Below are 22,532 nucleotides of genomic sequence, written 5' to 3'. Positions count from 1 at the left end.
ACCCTAAATGATTTGGGATTTCACCTCCGTCTGACTCTCTTTCTCTCCCCACCTTTTTTTGTTCGACTTAGAAGTTAACTCTATGGGCAAGTTAGCCTCACAGAGCCAAAGATGCAGCAGCGAACAGCTTGGGCAAAGCCCCTGGGGTTTAAAAAACTGGCACAAGTAGTCGAGATGCAAAACCTCATTCTAGGAGAAATTTATGTTTTGTTTTCTATTCATAGAGTAAGTTGAAGTTTAATCCTCCATGAATATATATCTCCATTTGACAGTGCCTTATTCTCAGAGATTTCATAATCCCATTAGAAAAATGTGGTTACAATTTTTTTAATCAGTATTTCAATTAGCAAACTATTCTGTAATACACAATCTACTTATACATTCTGATGAAGATTGTTCTCCAGGAATTTTAGGTTTTTTTTTTTTCTTGTTAGAATTTAAAAGGTCAATTTTCTGGATCAGTCTGTTCTAGTACAAAAAAAGAATTTTGGCGTTGGGTCTGTTTTTCTCCCTTTCTCTGTCTATCCTTTTCTCGTGTTGTGACCTGGGGCAAGTTATTTAGCCTTTCTGAGCATCAGAACACCTAATCCATAAAGTGGAGAGAGTAAGACCTCCCTCATATGTGGGGGTTATAAAGATGAACAGAGTTAATGCATATTTTATGAGCACCTGGTACATAGAAGCCACCAAATAAATGTTGGCCTTCCCCCACCTTTTATTAGAGCCGCCTATATAAAAAATGGTAAAATAGAGAAAGGTATCTTCCAGGCCACCACCTTTCTGTGCACCATCCCTTTCTCCCAAAGTGACTGCACACCCCTCTGCACACCGTCTCAAATGGGTGTCCCAGTCCCCATATGCTTGTCTTACTCACACTCACTAAAACGTACTATCCATCTATCCCCTCAAGTATGGAGGGGACGTGCATACATAGCATGCCGCAGGGTCACATCACACATGTATCTAGCTTAGGACAGATTGAATGAGTAGGCTGTACAAGAAGAAAGAGCAGGAGGAAAAGGAGAAGAGACGAAAAATAAGGTCAATGGCGCTGGTTTTGCCAGCACCAACCCCACTGCACAAGTATGCCATGGAGAGCGGAGATGCCACTGCTTGTAAAGCCATAGCTACGTTTGTGAAGGGTTGTCGAGAGTCAATGTGACCACCTCTGACTTTTACTCTAAGTGTGGTACTGATTTGAAAGTCTTGCCTCTGTTAGAATCAAGTCCATGTCACAGTTAAAACCTGGCTCTGGGTTCAGATTGCCCATACCCATCACCTCTCATCAGTGCGCCCTTAGGTAAATTACTTAATTTCCCTGTGCCAGCTTTTTATTTGTAAATTAATAATAATAATAATAATAATATCCAACTCATGGAACTGTCATAATGATTGAAATAATCCATATAAAGCAATTTTCACAGTTTCTGGTATGCAGTAAGCATTAACTATAATTTTTTTAACTTTTTATTGAGATTATGATAGCTTACAACCTTGTGAAGTTTCAGTTGTACATTATGGTTTGTCAGTTGTGTTGTATGTGCACCACTCCCTCCTTTCCCCTGGTAGCCACTAATCTGTTCTCTTTGTCTACATGTTTAGCTTCCACATATGAGTGGAGTCATACAGAAATTGCCTTTCTTTATCTTGCTTATTTCACTTAACATAATACTCTCAAGGTCCATCCATGTTGTTGTGAATGGGACAATTTTATCCTTTTTTATGGCTGAGTAGTATTCCATTGTGTATATATACCCCGTCTTCTTTTTACTAGGTGGGAGTAATGATTGGTGGATGGGTATCTGACCTAAGCTTGTTCCATCAGAATTCTCCCAAGATATTTCAAACCAGACCTGGGAGAGAGACATCTCTTTTCCCTCTGGTCATGAAGATGCAAGGATATGAGTTTAGATTTCCTGGAACCACCAATGATCTGAGAGAATGACATTGACAAGAGGACAGAAACAAAGACAAGAGGCAGCTCCTCCTTCAACTCAGAGGACTACCTCAGGACCCTCCCAATAAATGCCCCTCTTGCTTAAACTAGAGTTGTATTTCTGTTGTTGTCAATCTTCATAGTCCTGTCTAATGCATGCGTTTTGAGGAATGGTATAGACAGACTGTTAATTCAGCTGCACACATCTTCAAGTATTTGTATCTCTTTTTCAGGTAAATGGGTAAACAGCCTCTGCCTAAAATTTAATATGTAACCTTGAAATAGTTATAAGTTAGTGATTTTCTAATTCATATCATTGGAACTTAATATTTATATTGTTTCCAATCCCATATTAAAATTGAATTTATTTGAAGACATGATTTTCTTGCCATTAACCACTAGAACTCAGTCCTTGAAAACCAATTAATCTGATAATATATTGACCTATGATTCATACTTATCTGGTTTATTTGATATATTATAATTTAGTTATAGTCTAGTTTGAGTTTTTTGCATTTTAGTTGTCTTTTCTGTTTTGCCTCCATTTGATGATTTCAGGAACTTTCTAGTAGATTCATCTCAGGGTTACTGCTTCTTAATATCCAACTATGAAACTGAAAGTGAGAATTTTAGGAACAGTATGGTAAATCCAGAAAGAGGAACATGCATATAGGGAAACAACAATTATCACTTTTACTCAGGTACTAAATTACAAAACTCGCACATGCAAGTGAGGTACTTTGCCCCTACAAATTCAAATGAAACAATTATATCTTCACATTGTTCCACACAGGAAAATAAATTACAGGTAGATAAGAGAGTTGCATACAAAAGTTATACCAACAGAACCACAGAAGAATTATGTCAAAATTTGTACTTATAAATAGAGAAAACATGGGGCTGGCCCCGTGGCCGAGTGGTTGGGTTCGCGCGTGCCGCTGCAGGCGGCCCAGTGTTTCGTTGGTTCGAATCCTGGGCGCGGACATGGCACTGCTCATCAAGCCACGCTGAGGCAGCGTCCCACATGCCACAACTAGAAGGACCCACAACCAAGAATATACAACTATGTACTGGGGGGCTTTGGGGAGAAAAAGGAAAAAATAAAATCTTTAAAAAAAAAATAGAGAAAACATGGTCTAATTACATACAGCAAACAAAAGTAAGAGTCCTCTGAATTGCATCTCACTTTTTAAATGCATGAGAATGATAATACGATTTTATTTCCCAAAGTAGGCTGCACTGTCTGAGGCTCGAAGGGCTGGTGAGAGATATGAAAAAAATGTGAAATTTCAGTTCATGTTTTAGCCCCTACAACAACTGTGTATACAATTGAGTATCCATAAATCTTCTAAGAGAATGTTTACAGGTAATAAAATTCCTAGCAAGCCTGTCCTCTAGGTTGAAAGAGATAATATGGGGAATTGATGCTTCCATGTATTTCCAAGTGCACAGTTGAACTGTGGTATCACATTTTTTAAAAAATCACAAATTCTAGGAACTAATATTTATTTGAAAGCACGTTTATAAATTTTATAGGTTCTGCTAAATGACCACGGTAAACTTTAATAAAGATTATCATGCTAATTTGACAGTTTTAGAAACTGAGGCATGGAAAAATTGCCTTTTAAAAAAACATATACAAAGAGTGCAGCCAGATTGGGATATAAATCTCAACTGTAGCTTGACTCAATGAGTCACTCAACACCTCAGTTCAAGCACAGTGGATCATCAGGAAGGAACATGTGCTTGGAATCTGTAACACAGCAAAACATAAGTTCTGCTCTAAATTATTATGCATTATATAATATGTATCACATATAATTATGGCACAAAAATCTCCTTATGCATCAAATAACTCTTTCAGAATGTCGGTTCAATGAATTACATGTAAATGAATCAAAAACATATGGGCAAAGTTTATCTTGAAATATAGAACTTGACCAAATGTGTTTTGGGTTTTCGCTCACCGCAAATATCTGAAAGATACTGTTGGACCTTGCTTGGTCTTAAGTCTTTGTTCTGGTGCTTCATAAGCGTTTCCTAACATTACCTAGCCTTCAGGACCCCGGCTTCTGTCTGTTGCCAACTTTCCTTAGTGGTTTGGGGGCATTCACTGAATGGATACAGCATTTAGCAAAATATATTAAGTATGCATCAAAATTGGGTAAAGTTAACATAGACTTTATAATGCATTAATATGTGCATTAAGAAAATTTTAATTTGCAAAACACAATGTAGACACAATAATTTCTCATCACATTTTTAAAATTATAAAAGTATGTCAGGCTGAAATAGTTAAATATTTCAGAAGATTGTGAAATAGAATTAATGTCCACTCTGGTTCCTTCAGAAGTAACCATTAATAATTTTATTATACACGTATATATCATGTGGCATATGTAAATGGATTCTCACATATGTGAATACTGGCATGTGTGTATGCATATATGTCCTATGGATAGGTCAACACTCCATATATTCTACTTCAGTTTGATTTATTCACTTAATATGTCGCATATTCTTTCTAACATAGTGGAGCATGTATGAAACATTAGCTTATTCTTTTTAGTGACTGCAGAATATTAGTGACAACCATAAAGGTTGTTTCTAGTTTTTTTCTCTTTTTTACCCTTGTATTAAATATTTTTCCAGGATGCTGTTTTGCCGAAAGTGTTTTCTTCTAGAAAATCAGAATTATTGGAATTACAAAAACAAATAAACCCATTATATGGTGCCCTTATAAAACAGGATTTTAAAAAATCTATTTATTTCTTGGAAAAGAAGACAATCTCTAGGCAGAAGGTTGGGTTTATACTAACACTTTTAGATATGTTATGTGATCCATTTCAGAAATGATAATCTGGCCTGAAAACCTTTTTCCTCAATTACGGCAGAAGCTGGCATTCTTTTGCAGTAAAGTCAGCAAATGGGAGAGATTCTGAGAGCCAATCTCTTGGGAATGTGAATTTGGGATTATGTCACCACTTAGCAGAATAACAACACTGATGGGCTGAAATGAATCCCTCTCCCCAGACCGGACTTTTTAGCCTCTCCCATATCAGCCATCTCCCTGTTGTTGGTGTACGATTTCAGTAAAGTAAGAGCAAGGCCAAGTTCAGAAAAAGACCAGACCACAACAACAACAAAAACTTGATAATGAATAATCCCAATTCGTACCGGGCTCCTTTTATCTTCTAGTGGTGTAAAGTAGCTTTCCCCACTTAATTCCTCAGTGAAAGGATTACACATTTAATAAATAATGACTGAGAAATAGCCCAGGACTGATCATTTTTTCCTCTAATCTGAGCAAATACACAAAAGCAAAAGTTTGCAAAGTAGTATGTTATATACTTTGAGAACAGACAGATAAATGTTGATATTTACGTGTTTAATAATTCCACAGAAAATTATCGCTATAAATGCCTACATTACAAATTAAGAAGACAAAACCTTTTTAACTCAACTACCTCACTGATATAAAGTAGTTCAATTAAGGGAATCTCTTGACAGAATCAGAGTACTGAGTTTCTCCTTAGAGTTCCATTGTGTTTTAAACGTGAAAAATTCAGAATCATTAATAAAGCCTGAAAATAACTACTTGAATAGTTGTATAATATTTACTTATGTACATATACAACATATGCCTTCATGCTGAATTTTTAAATAATTCAAAAGTATGAAAGTATACTCAGAAAAGGAAGTACTTCTGTCCTTATTGTGAATTTCTCTGTGCTAGATAACATATATATATATCCATATTGGTGTGAAATTTTGTGCCAATTCATAATTTGGTCATCAGTGATCTGAAAAGTATCACTAAAGACAAATTCCCAGGGACTCTATTAATGTTCCCCCCATGCAAACGGCAGACTCATGATTTCAAGTTCCCTACCACTAAACTCTATTTTTTAGCATGAACACACCAAAGTGAATCAGGTACAATTTTCATTATAATCTGGCTCCAGTTACACATATCCTATTAACCACCAGGTGCTAACAATTCTATTTGAGATGATCTCTCTCCTCTGTCCCTCCTTCCTATTTTCACTGCCATTCAGTTCACTTGATCTCTAAATCTCCCATTTAGTGAATTGCAAACGTCTCCACTTCAATTCTCAATTCTAAGAATGCCACTAATAATTCATTTTTAGAAAAACCTTTCAAAGACACACTTTCATCAAGCAACTTGCCTGCTTTTAAAAAAGCTTTCAACTGCTTATAAAATAAATAATAATTTTCGTAGTGTCAGGAATTATCTCAATTCTATTCTATTGCATGCTGTGCTCCTGTAAAAAACCTAAGTTCCAACCATGCTGATTATGCCTCGGATGTGCAACTCTCTCCTGCAGCTCCAAGCCTTTGTTCTTACTGTTCCTTAGGCTTTAAATATTTGGCATTACTTATCCTTACTTATTCTTTTCTTTCTAATCATTTCCCCACATTCTCAGCAACACCTCATTTATAAATTATTGTCACTTTGATAAGAAAAAACCATAACTAATTTTTATTACTTGTGATATCACATTTTTTATACATACTTAGTGACTCCCAAGGAAGATTTTTTATTAATTTTACCTGTGAATTACAGTATGTCCCTTGACTTGTATATTTTACAAAGAAATAAACATCAACATCTCATTGCAATTCAGGAAACTTCCAAAGTGCTTCATTTTAACCTGTGGAGTTTCTACACTTGGAGGATCTCACTCAGAGTTTTCGGTTTTAACTTTTTTAATCATTCAAGTTATCTCCTATCTTCTTTGGATATAGGGCTTCCAATTAAAGAAGATAACTACGAGATTTAATAGTCATTGCATAGGCAGAAATCGAATATTTAACCCAAGTATGTTCCATCATACTTTTTACTATTTATATTTTCTGTCCTTTTCATTATAAGCAATAGCTTTATTTTTTTTCCTATAAGTAAATCCAAGGCAAGAATTTCATAGACTCCTATAAAAAGAAATCAGACAAGGCTAGTGGATATACTTAAATGCCTAATATTTATGCATTTAGCTTTACCGTAACTTTCATGATTTGCTCACAAAACTGCAATTGACTTTAGAAAAAGTTGGGCTAGTATATCTCTATTTTTGTGAGATAAAAACAGAGCATGAATTATGTGACTTGTCTATCTAGGTATCACAGATTTATAAAAGCAAAATACTCTGTTTGCACAGAAATGATGTTTGCAAAATTATTCTATTATTCCTAGTTGAACTGCAAGGTTCAGAGAAGGCCAGTTCTCAAGTTTATAAAATAATCATTGTATGTGTCATACTAAGATCCCAAAGCACTTAAATTTATATACTTACCATGGGTTGCTTTGACTAATTTTTTGAAAGTGAATTGTAAACAGGAAATAACTCTATTGAGTGACCCTGTGGATAATCCACAGAACGAAGGATAAATCAACATGCATTCCCTTTATGATCTCCAGTTTATATAACTTGCTGTCCATCTCACTTTGCCCTGACTAACTGGGCACATTTTCCTTTTTTATTGGCATTCTCAAGAGCGTAGTGTCTTACCTACAGTTTGTCTTGAAATAACACTTTCACATTTTTCTCTCAAAAACAGGTTTTTTGGGTTACTTTATTCAGATTACCTCTAGCTATTAAAGAATTTAGAGAATTAGAGAGTTAAACTTAATGTGACTTATTACAGGACAAGCTAGATAATCACACACAATGGAACTCTCTCTACTATTTTTTCAACTTTGCTGGGAGTCTAAAATTATTTTTTTTTTTAAGTTAAAAAGTATGCAGGTCTGGGCTGGCCTGGTGGTGTAGTGGTTAAGTTTGCATGCTCCTCTTCAGTGGTACAAGGTTCACAGGTTAAGATCCCAGGACTTAGCACTGCTCATCAAGCCATGCTGTGGCAGCACCCCACATAAAATAGAGGAAGATTAGCATAGTTGTTAACTCAGTGACAATCTTCCTCACACACACACAAAGTATGCATACTTTTGACATGATTCTCATTCTTCTCAAGAACATAATATTTCAACTCTACTTCCATTTTCTTTGGCACATAATTGAAACAGAATGTAAATAACAATAACACATTTACTTCATGAGGTTTTGTTAAAAAAAACTTACTTATTTCCAACTCAATGAAGCCATTTATTATTCTTTTCCTTAGTCATTACTTATCTTTAGCACAAATACCTTGAAAATATTTTACTGGCTTAAAAAATATTTTTAACATAGATCTAAATGAAAATAATTGTATTCAAAACAAATTAGTATAGTGAATAAAAGATTAAAATAAAACAAATGAAACATTCTAACAGGGTACTATTTTTAAACGAAGAATTTATTTATTTGTGTTCCAATCATAAATACTTGTAGTGGGTCTAGATTTCCATAATTCATTATCCTTGAATGGAGAAGGTTTTGTTAAAAATTTTGGGAGTCTATTTCTTGGAAATAATGCCATTAAATGTGGTGTCTATTTGGTGAGATGACGAACTAATCAACTTTAAGACACTGTTTAATTAAATTTACATATGTGTATGTACGTACATATGTGTGTGTGTGTGTGGTCTGTATCTATATCTCTCCATCAAATACTTATTTACTTCAAGAGATCTCTACTTAAAGACATCAATAGATTATATGAATAAGTAGCATCCGATAAATTCAGTAGGCATATATACAAGCAATTGCAACTAGCACAAAATGCTGAATTTTAAAAAATGAGCCCTAAATCAAAAATTTACTTTTAACTTTTCATATCTTGTAAGAACTTAAAATCTACTTACTATCATTAAGATCTGACATTTGCAAGGTTAGGCCTTAGCTAGTTTATAAGGTCACCTGAGGACCAAAATGGAGACTATGATATCCATGTAACCTGTTGCTTTGTAAGTAATAAACAAAAAGTGTTACAACAATATTCTTTCATAAATACTACTTGTAGTCATTTTTATATGATTTTAAACTCATAGATTTATAGACTTCACCATGATGATACAAGATTCTGAATCTCCAAAGAAGCACATGAAGGAATAGAGAGCCCAATGGGAGTGCCCCCCACTAGCAAAGCAGCTGAGATATGTGAAGGAGGGTAGTTTCTGCAGAGGACCCTGAATTTTGCAAAAGAATAAGGGTCTGGGAGGATGAAATAGGAGAAGGAGGGAGGCAGGGAAAGGATAAAGAGAAGCTGAGGGTAAGAAGGTGTAAAAGTCGCAAGCCAGAAATATGGCAAATGGTTATTTGTTTACTCCTCAAATTATTTAGGTTGCAAAAATAATAATTTCCATAACTCATTTGATTTTCATGGAAACTGGTGGGTAAATGCAGTCTCAAACTCAGATAAGCAAGTTGTAGAGCTGAGGATAAGTAAATTCTATGATCTATGGTTTGAGGAAAGTTCATTTATCTGTGAAGGGAGAGCCCCAGGTGACTTAAGTAAATGTAATATTTTCTTGCATTTAAGATAAAATCAAGCATTGAGGAAATTTACACACACACCCATAGCAAATATCAAGATAATTAAAACATAACCTGGGATCTGACTAGTTCAAATAATTATTTATATTGAGTCAGAAGTTGATAGAAGAAATCATAACATTAAAATGTGAAGTTTTTTTTGTTTAAAAAACTAAAAATATATGAAAAGTTTTTGAGAAAAAGTAGTGATTGGTGTCTTTGGGAAAAGAGAATCAGGAGATGGAGCGTGCTGCTAAATCTTGAAAAACATTTCTGGCTAAATGAAAAAGGCAGAGATAAGTGAAAGAGGCATATGACTGTGAAATATAATCATTTTAGGACAGAATTCCTTTCAGTAAGTCTTTGTTGAAACAAGTACAGCTAATATGTTTGAAAGTCGAGCCTAGGTAACTGATCAGTGATGTGAAACTCGTGTATTACTTTTGTCCTGGTAAAACCACTTTGGGGACGGGGCATAAAGATACCAAAAGGATATCAAGTGTTGAAAGTGTGGCCTTTTGATTGTTTATAACACTGAACATATAATATTTAAGTGGAATTTGTAGTTAATGATAAGAATGGATTAATACCTCCCTTCTTTTGATAAGAAGGACACTTTCTCAAGAGTTTCTTCCAAAACATTCTTCTTGGGCAAACAAGATTCTGTAACTTATCCATATTATGTAGCCCAAGCAGGGTTATGCCAAGTACCAAAGAGAGAAGCACTGATACTTTCAATCTCAAATAATAGGGACTCAGAGAAACAGAGAAAATTAATTCCACATTTTTGTGAATTGTAAGATAGGCTTTTGTGTATGTGTGTGTGTGGTGGGGGCCGGAGTCGTAGATTCTAGGAATCTTTGTAAAGCTGGAAGTTCTTCTCAACTTCTTGTCCTCTTCCCCAAACCCACCCTTTTCCCTTTCCTCTTTCCCTTCCCCGTCCTCTTCTCTTCCTTCTTTTTTACATCTGCTAACACAAACTTCACAATTAGACGTCGCTAATTTTTACGAGCTGCTGTAATATCCGTGACTTTTTTCCTTAACTGTAAGGATGCACCCAGGGGCATGCAGAGCTGAAGACAGCTGAAGAGTGTTCTGTAGATCCTGTTCTGAGGGGTGCCTGGAACCCTCATCAGCAAGCAAATGGATAAGGGGAGCAGAGAACTCTGTATTCTCAACCAGAAGAAAATATATACACAATGGAAGTCTTAAAACACCCTATAATTTCTTCCTAGCACTGAAAGGGAGCTTAATGATTGTGTCCCCACAACCTGGAGGGGGCAGCATCCATTTCATTAGATGCTCAAGGAGTACACAACTCAAAGAGGGTAAAGAGCACCACTTTAGTTTAGAGACTTAGTATTGTATTTATGTGTTTGAACATCCAACTATTAGAGGATGCTATTAAATAAATGTAAAAATACATCTTACAACTATTAAAACATAGATCACTACCAGACAGAACTCTAACTGAAATGTCACAAGTAAAACTTCTTTATAGAGAGCTATGAGATGATGTATTTAGCCCAAACAGATCAGTGAACTAACGCAACAAATTTAGTCAGCTAAAGGACAAATGTGTTCATTTTTCAAAAATGTCATTGATCAGTTTCACTTGACATTATCTAACCTAATGATGGCAGTGACATTTTGCAGACATCACATTGAAACCCCACCACCCTAAAAGGGGACTCTGATCATAATAACTGATTGTCGTCTAGTACAAATAATACCACTGTATAGAAAAAATATATAACACAACTTTAAAGTGAAAATGGCATGCAACCCTCATTGAAAAATAGCTTTCTCCTTTCATTTGGCTCCTAAGAATATAACACAAGCAACAACTTTAGAGAGATAAAGACATTATTATTCCTTGGAAAACCAAATAGATGAACATAATGTTATTTTTGTAACACTGAACAGAAAATATCCGTGATTCTTTTATGACCTTTACTGGGTAATATATCATTAAAAATAAATATCTTAGCTAACTGTGATGCATTTGAAAGTCAATTAGAAATTATGAATGGATTATGATATTATGTTAAGACCATCTATGGCCCATTTATGACCATAGTTATTTCATAACATCTTTTCCTAAGTGATTGAAAAGACACATATGTTTAGTCTATTAAGGGAGACAGCAGGCACACTCTGGGAATACGAGAGAGTTTCAGTTACACCAATTTGAGAGATAACTCAAACCTCGGTCACCACTTCATCTTTTCTGCTAAGCTGAATTCAGCCTTTGGTGTCTAATGGCAGCCTGACTCCACAGAGAGCTTCTGAAGCAAAAAGAAGGGACTTAGCTACTGAGCAGCCTTAGGTGCCGTTGACAAACTGTCAAGCTTTAGGACAATGACACGATGCTTTCTCATTTTGATAACATCAATACCTATTTTGTTTATGTGTAATCTCACTTTTTAAAGAAAGGGACAATTTTTTTTAACATTTGGGGATAAATTTAAAATTATACGAGATAATGTTAAATCTTTCTATCCTAATGAATATACAGATAAAGCTCTGAAAAATGGAAACAAAAGTTTTTGGTTGGACATAAGTGCTTTGAATACACCTTCCAGTCAGCCAATATATATTGAGTACACACTGTGCAAGGCACTCTGCTAGAGGGAAGGAAAGGAGGAAATGACATTTACTGGATGAGTCATTCATGGTCCCTTGTGTTTGTGCATGGGTGCGGGGGCGATCAATCCCCTTCTATTTCAGCCTTCTTTAATGAGTTTGCATACTGAGATCTCAGCAGCCCAGGGAGAACCTTGTGGCATCTTCTTGAATTCCACCACTGCTGTGTCCAACCGAAATCACAACTGTTGCTGAAGCCTGATGCCCACAAAGCTACAAGAGATGCCTCCTCATGATGGCATGGTCACTTTTCTGGCTGGGCGCTCACACTAGCACTACTGTGCACTAAGATTGGGCATCCTGGTGCGTACACTGTACTCTACTGGGAAGAAGACACTTGTATCCATTTGTAATATATTTTGTTATATGATTACCAAACGTGTAGCCCAATTTATGGAAGTGTTAGTGAATTAGTTTTTTGTACCACTCTTCTCCAACTATTTTCAATCCTCTATGAAGCCATAGAAGGCTGAACATGAGCAAAATGTGATTATCAGGCATCACAATTTAATTGGAATTACCAATCTCTTCTGGTTACTAAGGATTTGTTTGGGGGCCAAGCTTGTCAGCTTGATGCCTTCTTTTCTTCAGGATAGTTTGAGAGGAGAAAAGTTGAGAATATTCACATGACAGGGCTTGAATCTCACCTGTAAGAGGCTAAGAAAAGGATAAGGTAAATTCAGGGATTTCAAAAGCGTGTAGAAAATAGAGTGTTACTGTTGTGGTAACACCAATGTGGGGGGAAGACCATTTGGGGTTTGGAGAACCAAGAGAGCTTCCAGGCATCAACAGGGGGCCAGACAAATTTGGATAAATGCCTTTGTAGTTCCTTCAATCTAATATATTCATATACCTTTTTCTAGAATTATTTATATACAGTTTATATAGCAGCCATATGAGTTAAGTCATATCAGTGAATACAGCACTTTATTGAAGACCAATGGTGGGGAAATGTGCATTAGAGGACCAAGTCATGCATTAGGGACTCAACTGTAAAAGAATTCCTAATTTTGTTGATTCAATGTACAATCAATCTCTTCCTCTGGATAAAATTTTAATTATTCACTTCTATATGACTCTATATTTTAGTGTCTGACAGCATCTTTTCACAGCTCTACAGAGCCACTTCCAGAGTGGAAAGGATGTTTGATGACACAACAAACAGGTTTTGAATCTTATGTCTCTTCATCTCATCTAAAGTGTATAAAGCATTAACACCCTGGGAATATAAGAGTTTAATTCCTCTTCCATCAAAGATCTAAGAGATACTCCAACTATTTATACCTTAGAAATTTTGAAGAAGGCCAAAAAATAATTATTAAAATAAGGCTTTGTAAAAAATATATAATAATGATCACTCTGCCTGATTATTTCAAGTATTTCTTATCCATTTTAAACAAATCTTGCAACTATTTTAATGCTTATGAACTTATTTCTGAATTTAATTTTCTAATTAGAGAAGCTTTTAAGCAATTACAACTAATAATAAATCATATTTGACCCAGCATTATCTAATATTGCTTCTTGACCAAACTGTATCACAGCAAGATATGCATTATTTCACTCTTCTCCCAACATGATACAGTACAGTTTGAGTCCTGGCTTCAACCATTGCTCTCACACAATAGAATTTCAGAGTAGCTGGAGTTAATTAATTTAGATTTGGCTCCAGCTTGAGTTCATCCTTTCTAAGCCACCCTTTACCCAGTCTCAGCAAAATGGTATTACCTCATTTACTGTAACGGCATCCTAGTCATACAGGCCTCAGTGTGGTTCCACCTGTTAACCCTCTCCACCCAGAAATGGCAGAAAGCATTGTTCCAACACGTATGTAATTTGTTAGCGGATTTTTGCCACAAGTTCTCTTTCACAGAAAACCTATCCAAGAAAATGTGCTTTTATGTACACACACACACACACACACACGTAACAATGTATACGTATGCATATATATTCTCCTAATATAAAATGCTGTAACTTCACTATGAGTTAAATAACAGTGGACTATTTTATATTCTTGGTGTTTTCCTGAAGCTGCTATAAAATGCAGACACTTGTCTTTGGAATGTTAACTGTAAATAACTTTACGATAAGTTTTTACAGAGAAGTAATTTTTCCATTACCTGTAACTGTCTTTCCTACTTTCTCCAATGGAGTGCATCCTGCTCTGCAGGGTTTTTGTCCAAACAAGGGACCCTTCTGAACCATCTATTGAAATCTCTCTCTCAGCTCCACAGGAGTATTCTAGGTAGAATCCTTTAAAAATATGTGCTCTCTCTCTTACCCTCTCTGATTTTTCAATCTGCCTCCCCCCGCCCCCCGCTCCTTCTCTTTCTCTATATGAATACCAAGGACTTGGATCTAAAGAAATGCATATACCTTAGGATTATTTAGTGCTGAGTGTCTGATTTGATGAATCTATTGGTGGAAATCGAGGATGTAATTTACCAAATCAAATCTGAGTTCCAGAAAGCAAACCCCAGTGGTGATACGAAAACGAGGTGAAAAAAGTAGAGGCTGGGTCCTATCAGTCCACTTAGATGGCTATCAAAATAAACCCAGATTAAAACAAAGTGGATCAGCACAAGAATTCTAACAGTAAGAAGTTCTTCATGAAATCGATCAAATATTATTCAAGGTATTCAGCTGATTCAATATTACACGAATTAATGTATGAATTATTAGGAGTAAACAAAAATAACAGCAAAGTAATAAATTTCAGAATGTTGCTGCAGAAGACATGTCAGGATTGTAGCCAAGAAACTGACTATGCCTCTGAAGGGCTATGTGACATCATGCTACTTATTTCATCTTTCCTATTTCAATTGCCACAGTTTAGAAAATTTGGAGAATTAGTTAGGATTTTTTCTGAGGCTCTCTCCCCTTTAAGATTCTAAGATAGTAAAATATGTTTGTGTTAGAAAGGAAGGAAGGGAGGGAGGGAGAGAGGAAGAAAAGAAAGCAGGAAGTAAGGGAGGGAATCCTTCATCATGCCCAGAACTGTTGTTGGAAATTGAGAACAAAGTGATGAGTAGCACATGACCTTGTTCTTAGGGGAGTGCATGTTAAGAACATGTAGTCAGCCTCCCAGATGGTTCTCAACCAACCTTGCCTGCTGGTATTCACTCCCTTGTCTAGCCACCTCCCATATTTTGCCAGAGGTGGTCTGTGCGACCAATCGTATATGACATATCTATCTATCTATCTATCTATCTATCTATCTATCTATCTATCTATATTTCTGAGACAAGGTTATAAAAGACACTGTAGCTTCCATCTTGGAAGTTCTCTGGTTCTCTCTCTCTCTCTTGCATCTCTGTCCCTGGGGTAAGCCAGCTACCATTCAAGAGCCCTATAGAGAGGCCTATTTGGCAAGGAACTCAGGCCTTCCAAGAACCAAGTGAGTGTGCTTGGAACAAGAACTCTCAGCTCCAGTTAAGCTTTATACAACTGAAGCTTCAGCCAACAGCTTGGCTACACCCACGAGAGACATGAGCCATAACCACACAGCTAAGTCATTCCCAGATTCTTGACCTTCAAAACTGGGACATAAAAAATCCTCTTGTTTTTGAAGTCCCAAAAGATAATTAATACAGAGTAGAAGACTGGCATATAAGCAAAAATGTATCCGATATGATACATCATGTATTTAAAAAGTTTTTTGGAACTCTCTCTCACTGTCCATATATCTATCTATACACTCACATACAGATACACGATATACATATATATACATACACATGTCTCTAGAAATTTGACAATATTTATTGCTGTCCTTAAGCATGAAAAATTACTAGTAGAGGAAGATGCTCAGTAAGGGTTAATAATTGTGTTTCTAATGATATTAGCAAGGTCAATTACAGTAGATGAGGGTTGTATTTCTAAATGTAAACTCAAATGATTAGAGATATAGCTTCTTACATTGTCATCATTCCCTGTTATCCATTTTTCCATCAAATAAATCAAACACTTGTTATACATTTTGTAATTATCCTTTTGAGGTTTTAAAGCCTAAAACACTGCCCCAAGACTCTGTAGTGATATATACAAATCAACCAAAGCTTAAGGGGCTTCATAATATTAATCAGTGGTCTGATGCCTATGGTTCTGTAATATTCATAATTCACATGGGTTTTCCAGTCTTTCTGATATGTGATTTTAAGAAAATATTTATGATATATGTCCATCATTTCTTCAAATGGGACATTAACTTCCTGCAAATACTGTCTGATAGCCTTCTTTATCTATGTGTATATTCCATGGATTCCAGGCGTCTAAATGGCACCCATTTATGATATATATTTTTGAAGAAGGTAAGAGGCACACTAAGGTATAAAGTGATGGAGATTTTAAAGCCTTTCTAACGTGCTTACTAATATTTAACACTTTTTTAGTAATCTGCAGCATGTTGCTACATTTCACTTAGTAAACTAGAAAATTTCCTGTGTTTTCTAATAGGCAGTTGTATATACTGATGAGAGCAACTAGCTGTGCAAGTTTAACAAAGATATTAAAAAACCTGAGCCTAAATTAGCTCAACTGTAAAACGATTGGTAGCTGGATTGCAGGAACGATAAGAGCTGGGGGTGTAAATATAGTTAACATAGAGTCTAACTCTTGATGGACGCTCAATGGTTATATATTAAAAGCTGAAGTTATAGACCTATATATAATTGAATAATATCAGATAACACATTTCTCAAATCCTATATTTTTGCATTTTATATTTTAGAAGACACATTTCTTATGGCTTGCTTTGTTTTAATAGATTTTGACTTTGTTTTATTTGATGGTGCTATGGTTTGTTTCACTTCACTTGTTCTCATAGATGTTCTAAAGATATGTAGATATAGATAGATATGTAAATAGTTCTCTCTCTTTCTCTTACTATCTAGCTAGCCATCTGTTTAGGTAGCTATATCATCACTAACACAAATCGTGTTATTCAAACAGATAAAATGTAAGTCTTAAGTATAATAAGAATGTCAATCCCCAGTGATAAAGAATAGCATCTTATTTTAGGTCTTTGAATTACCCGTCACAAGTTAAACCCTGAAGAACAAGGCAAAAAACTTCACAAAGGAACGTGGGTGGAATATGGAAGATATACTTCCCTTGAATGAATTTTAATACTATGATTTTGGCATAATGTTTTCAATTTAATGTTGCATACTTTGTTTCTTAAAACTCATATTTCAAAAAATAAAAATTCCTAGAAACTATGGGGATAATGAGTAAAGAAAAACCTAATTTCAATAAAATAGAAGGTGGAGAATCGGTACATAATAGGAAGGCAGTTACAGGTAGCAAGAGTTACCATATAGGAGGAGTTTAAGCTAAATTAGATGAGACTGAGATGGAAAGAAGGCTAATATAGATGTTAAGAACAATGACGTCTGGTAAGAAAAATAGCTTCCAAAATTGCCATCTCAAATTTAAACATCTAGAGTGGACTTATACCAATGTTCAATTTTATTTAAAAATTGTTTTGATCAGAAACATATGTTTAAAAATGCGTGTGAAGGAAAACATTTCCAAACGTTCTTTTCTTTTTACCATCAAAAATAATTTGTCATAAAATATAAATTTATTTCTCATTTTTGTCCTAACAAATTAAAAACACAAAGGTAATCCTGCTATCTTTGTAAAAGGCTCACCCTGTATATGAATTTTTAGATTTAATTCCATTTCCATTTGGAGAAATCAACCAAAGCAGCAGGCACATGAATCTATCTGCCAGTCGTAGAGACAGACTTCTTATGTGTGGTTTTACCTCTGAATGCTTCAATGACCCCAGCATAACTCAAGGACTTTAATTCATAGATGGCCAAAGTTAAAAATTGTGCTTTCACTAGATACTGCACACAACAGACATGTCAGAGATGCTTAAGTCGATGAATGACAAATATATAGCTAATTATTTTAATAGCAATTAAAATCATTTAATAATTAAAGAACAGTGGTGCTTTTCAATGTTCATGGATGCTTACTTCCATATTTTTAACTATTGGGGGCTAAGTAAATGTGACTAGTGATCACATTCAAATGTTTATGGGAAGCGGTGTAAGGATTTCAGAGTATTAAAATGTTAAAGCATTTCAAAGCTGCCTATTTTTTAAAAATACATTTCTTCATCCAAATCACCTACTGTACTCAAAACGTATTATAATTAGGTAGCCAAATGTTGTTTGGGGGATAAAATTAAACTTTACAAAATTCCTGAAAGCTCTTTGTTCTTTAAAATGTTTTGAGTCAAAATACATTTCTATGAAAATTAACTCCACATGCTTTTAATCTGTTTATGCAAACCATCAGATTGATCCGTGAAAGGGGGTATTTGATATTTCAAAAAGTTGTTCTTTGAACAAAGAAGCTATACTGGGTGTAGAGGGGTGCGTGCGTGCGTGCGTGCTTGTGTGTGTGTGTGTGTGTAGTCTATTTTAAAAAGGAACACATGCTCAAAACTCAGAATACATGGAAAGGCTCTAATTTAAAATATTAAAACTACTCTTAATTTTACTAATGAAAAATATTACCTGCTTACACTTTGGCACATTTTTCCAGTAAGTATATAATACATTCTTTCTATATAGTATATGTTCTCTTGACAGGTAGAGAGAGATATATAATCTCTCTATATAGTGTGTTCTCTATCCATAGATAAATACTATATCATACTATATATAACGTGCTATGTAGACAAAATGTATTACTTATCTGGATTATAAATATAAATTTATATTTTTATTTTTACAAATTTTCTCTTTTCATATATGCATATAAGAAAATGTCAGGATTGGAGAAAGTTTTATAGCTGTCTTTAAGCAAATAGGTTATACTTTAAAGACTTACACTACAAATGCTGAGTAATAATTTAAAAGATTAAAGAGCTATCTTGCAAATTTTTTCACATTCAAAATTATTCATAGCTTAAACTAAACCACTTTTTGGCTTTGAAAATCAAAATCGATGAAAAACATAATTTAATTGTATAGACTGTGCAGAGCATTTTATTAACCACAAGAAGCAACTGTTTAAAAGTAACAAGACATTCAATCTGTTTGATTTGTAGTTCCAGCATGTAAATCACACCAGACCACACTCCCAGCTGTGTGGTATACTATTCACTGTTGGTTCCTTAGAGCAGGTATTCTGACCTGTTAAGAGTATCACAGACAAGACAATCCACAAAGAATTGGTTGACCATTCCTTGAACCTGATGTAGTAACAAGATTTCCTTACCAACTTGAAATAATTAGCTGTTATCCTCTTACCAGCATGACTTTACCATGAAACTAAAGAGTTCAGAGCAAAATAGTGTGTTCTGTTTACGAATATTTTTCAGAGCATAGGGTTAACCAATGAGTAACAATAATAACAAAAATAGTTTTAAAAAGACAATATCTGCATACATTATCAAAGACTAGTTGGAACAAAAAAATGTTCCCTAAGCTCTTTTTCTATGAAAGTAAATCTAAATAGGTGAATTGTGGTTTTCTTATATTTACTTTCTTCATTAGAACATTTGTGTGCCCAAACTAACACAATAGCACCCATTACAGAAGCATATATAGGACCCTCTAGAAAAATAATAATGATCATATTAACAGAAAGCAGCAGAAATGATAATTGATGGCATATAGATTTATTTGCCTTTAAGGAAAAAGCTATTTTAAAATATTGATATTAAAATTTCATTTCATACTCCTGCAGCTTTGACCAATGTGATTTCATATTAAAAGATTAATGAAATAAGTAGAAAGCCCTGTCTTGTGATTCCAAATTTTGGAGGTCTGTCCTCACGCTTTTTTTTTAAAGAAGAGGTTTTATTTATTTGTTTTTGGGGGCTGGGAGAAGATTGGCCCTGAGCTAACATCTGTGCCAATCTCCTTCTATTTTGTATGTGGGATGCCACCACAGCTTGGCTTGATGAGCAGTGTGTAGGTCCACACCAGGGATCTGAACCTGCAAACCCCAGGCTGCCGAAGCAGAGCATGTGAACTTAACTACTACACCACAGGGCCAGCCCCATGTCCTCAGGTTTTATCATAATGCTTCCTCTGTTGTATGCATTAAACAACATCTATTTTCTAGACCCACCTATGTACATATATACAAAGTTCTTTGCTCAAAAGGAACTTCAGTGTTCCATAAATATGAATGAGGCAAGAGTAGATAACGCATATCCAGAATGACCTTTGCCCGACTCCAGAGCATCAGATACAAAGGAAAAGAGAAAATCTAAAGGTTTCAAAAGGAACGAATTCTACTTACAGAGGAATGATCAAAGTGGCATCAGACTTCTCATCCACAGCACTCGATACAGTCCTAGACATATGGGTATATCTATAAGGGAAATGACTTCAAAGACCTGAGGAAATTTTATAAACTTCTGCTCCAGCAACAATGTTTTAATATCATAAGATTATATCACTTCTGTGACTCCAAATACACATCTTGATTCTGCAATACATAATATCAAGACCTGGTCATTGGTTTTCAACTTGTGGAGTCAACCTCCACAAACAAAGTACAAAAGGATTAGTTAAGGTGACAGGATGGAATGTACATGCTACAGAGGCTGATAATATGAAAGTCTTGGTATGGTAAACAAAAGTTGAGAGATCGATTCAAGGAAAAATGCTGGGGAACAAAAAAAAAGATAATAATCCCTCACTTTACATAGTGGAAAGCTAGGATATTTTAAGTACATTAAATACAGTTATAATACTAACCAAGAGAATCTTTTTTTTTAACTTTAAACTGTGATTGACAGAAATTAGAATCCAGAAAAAGACATAACCTATCAAAATAAGTTATATTCTTCATCTTTCAAAACAAGAAATCAATAAACATCTTTTTAAAGGTTTATTATGCAAAAAAGAGAGGTATATTGCAATCTAGAGTCATGCCAGTCACTAGAAAAATAACTAAAAGCAGAAGTCACAAGAGGTCAAAGTGGTTATGTTAGGGAAGTAGAGCTGAAGGGAGAAGTAATAGGGTCTTCATTTACAATTCAAAACAGATTCACCAAATCATAAACAGTGGTCATTTCTGGGCTGAAACTGAAAAACCAAGTGGCATGAGGAAGGGACATTCACTTTCTACTTTGTATTACTGTAATTCTGTAATTTTAAAGCAATGAACAAAAATAAAACCCTTTGTAATTACTTTGTGATTAAAATGAAATCATTATTAAAAAAGTGTCAGGAGTTCCTAATCTTGGCTTTGACACTTACATCCTTTGATAATGGACAAATCATTTAGTCTCTTAAATTTCAATTATTTTTATTAAAAAATAAGGGTATTAATACCTGCCCTCACACCCTATATCATAATGAATAGCGAGATAAGATTCATGAAAAGTGTTTTATAAACAGAAGCCTAACACATATGTAACGAATAACCCAGAAAGTCTAGTCTTTTGGTGAAGAATGATGATGATGATATTCATAAAATTGCTTCTGTTTTGTAAGCTAATTCTTAGTGTTAATTTAGAAATTTAAAGGTGGCTATTAATGTGTTGAGGGCATTGGTTATTATATATTTTCATAATAATGGAAAAAAAGTTCGAATTTGTAAATGTTATATTTAATTACTAAAGGGGACACACATTTACAATATCCTGCTCAAACTCTTGGCTCTTTACATTTCTCAACTATTTTTTGAGGCTCAAAATTCTTGTTCAGGAAGGTGGATTGGAATTTGGATTATGGTGAAGACTAACTCTAGCTAAATACTAATTTTACCTAATCTCCAACTTTTATTTAACATTCCCAAAACCCAACAACCAATAATTTATCAGAATATTTCTAATCAAGTTCCAGGATGGCCATTTGCAAACTTTATGATCTTGTAAAAAAAAGTTTAGGCTTTTTTGAACTTGAGGTTCCTGGCTTTACAATATGGGGGGAAATGCTGATCTCATCTATTTCATAGCATTTCTGCGAGAATCAATTATACCGATTCAAAATAATCTGTACATATAAATTTACGCCCAAACATAAAATATGAATTTTAGAGTCTAAATGACTTTAAATATTCAAGATCTTCCTATTAAATGGTAATTATGTCAGGAAGCAATCCCATTTTTTGAATCATAAAGGGACTTATTTAGTATTAGTTACTTGAGTTAATCATTTTATTGCTGTAACCACTATTTGAGCTGGTCTTAATGGTCCTAAGGGTCTTAAAAGATACACTGCCTGGAAGGTAAGCATCAGAGGGCAAATTTTCTCCATGTCACAGTTTAGCCAACGTCTGTATTGGGACTCAGCTATAAGGTAGTACTATGGTAGTTCATGGAAATATTTTAGCAAGGCTTCCTCCTACATGTAAAGAAGGAACTGTAATTAGAATACTTCATATTTGTTAAACCAGGACTTCAGAACTTTGAATGTAGCTCTTCTCACTAAGTAAATCTGCGCCTCGGGGCAACCTAACTTTCCTGTGGTTCAATTTACTCATTTGTTAACTAAGGGACATACTAAATAATTTAAGGTTTCTCCCACCTC

This window comes from Equus asinus, chromosome 29, assembly GCF_041296235.1.
Source record: "Equus asinus isolate D_3611 breed Donkey chromosome 29, EquAss-T2T_v2, whole genome shotgun sequence".
Lineage (NCBI taxonomy): Eukaryota > Metazoa > Chordata > Mammalia > Perissodactyla > Equidae > Equus > Equus asinus.
The sequence above is the reverse complement of the archived record's forward strand: the minus strand, read 5'-3'. Positions refer to the sequence as shown.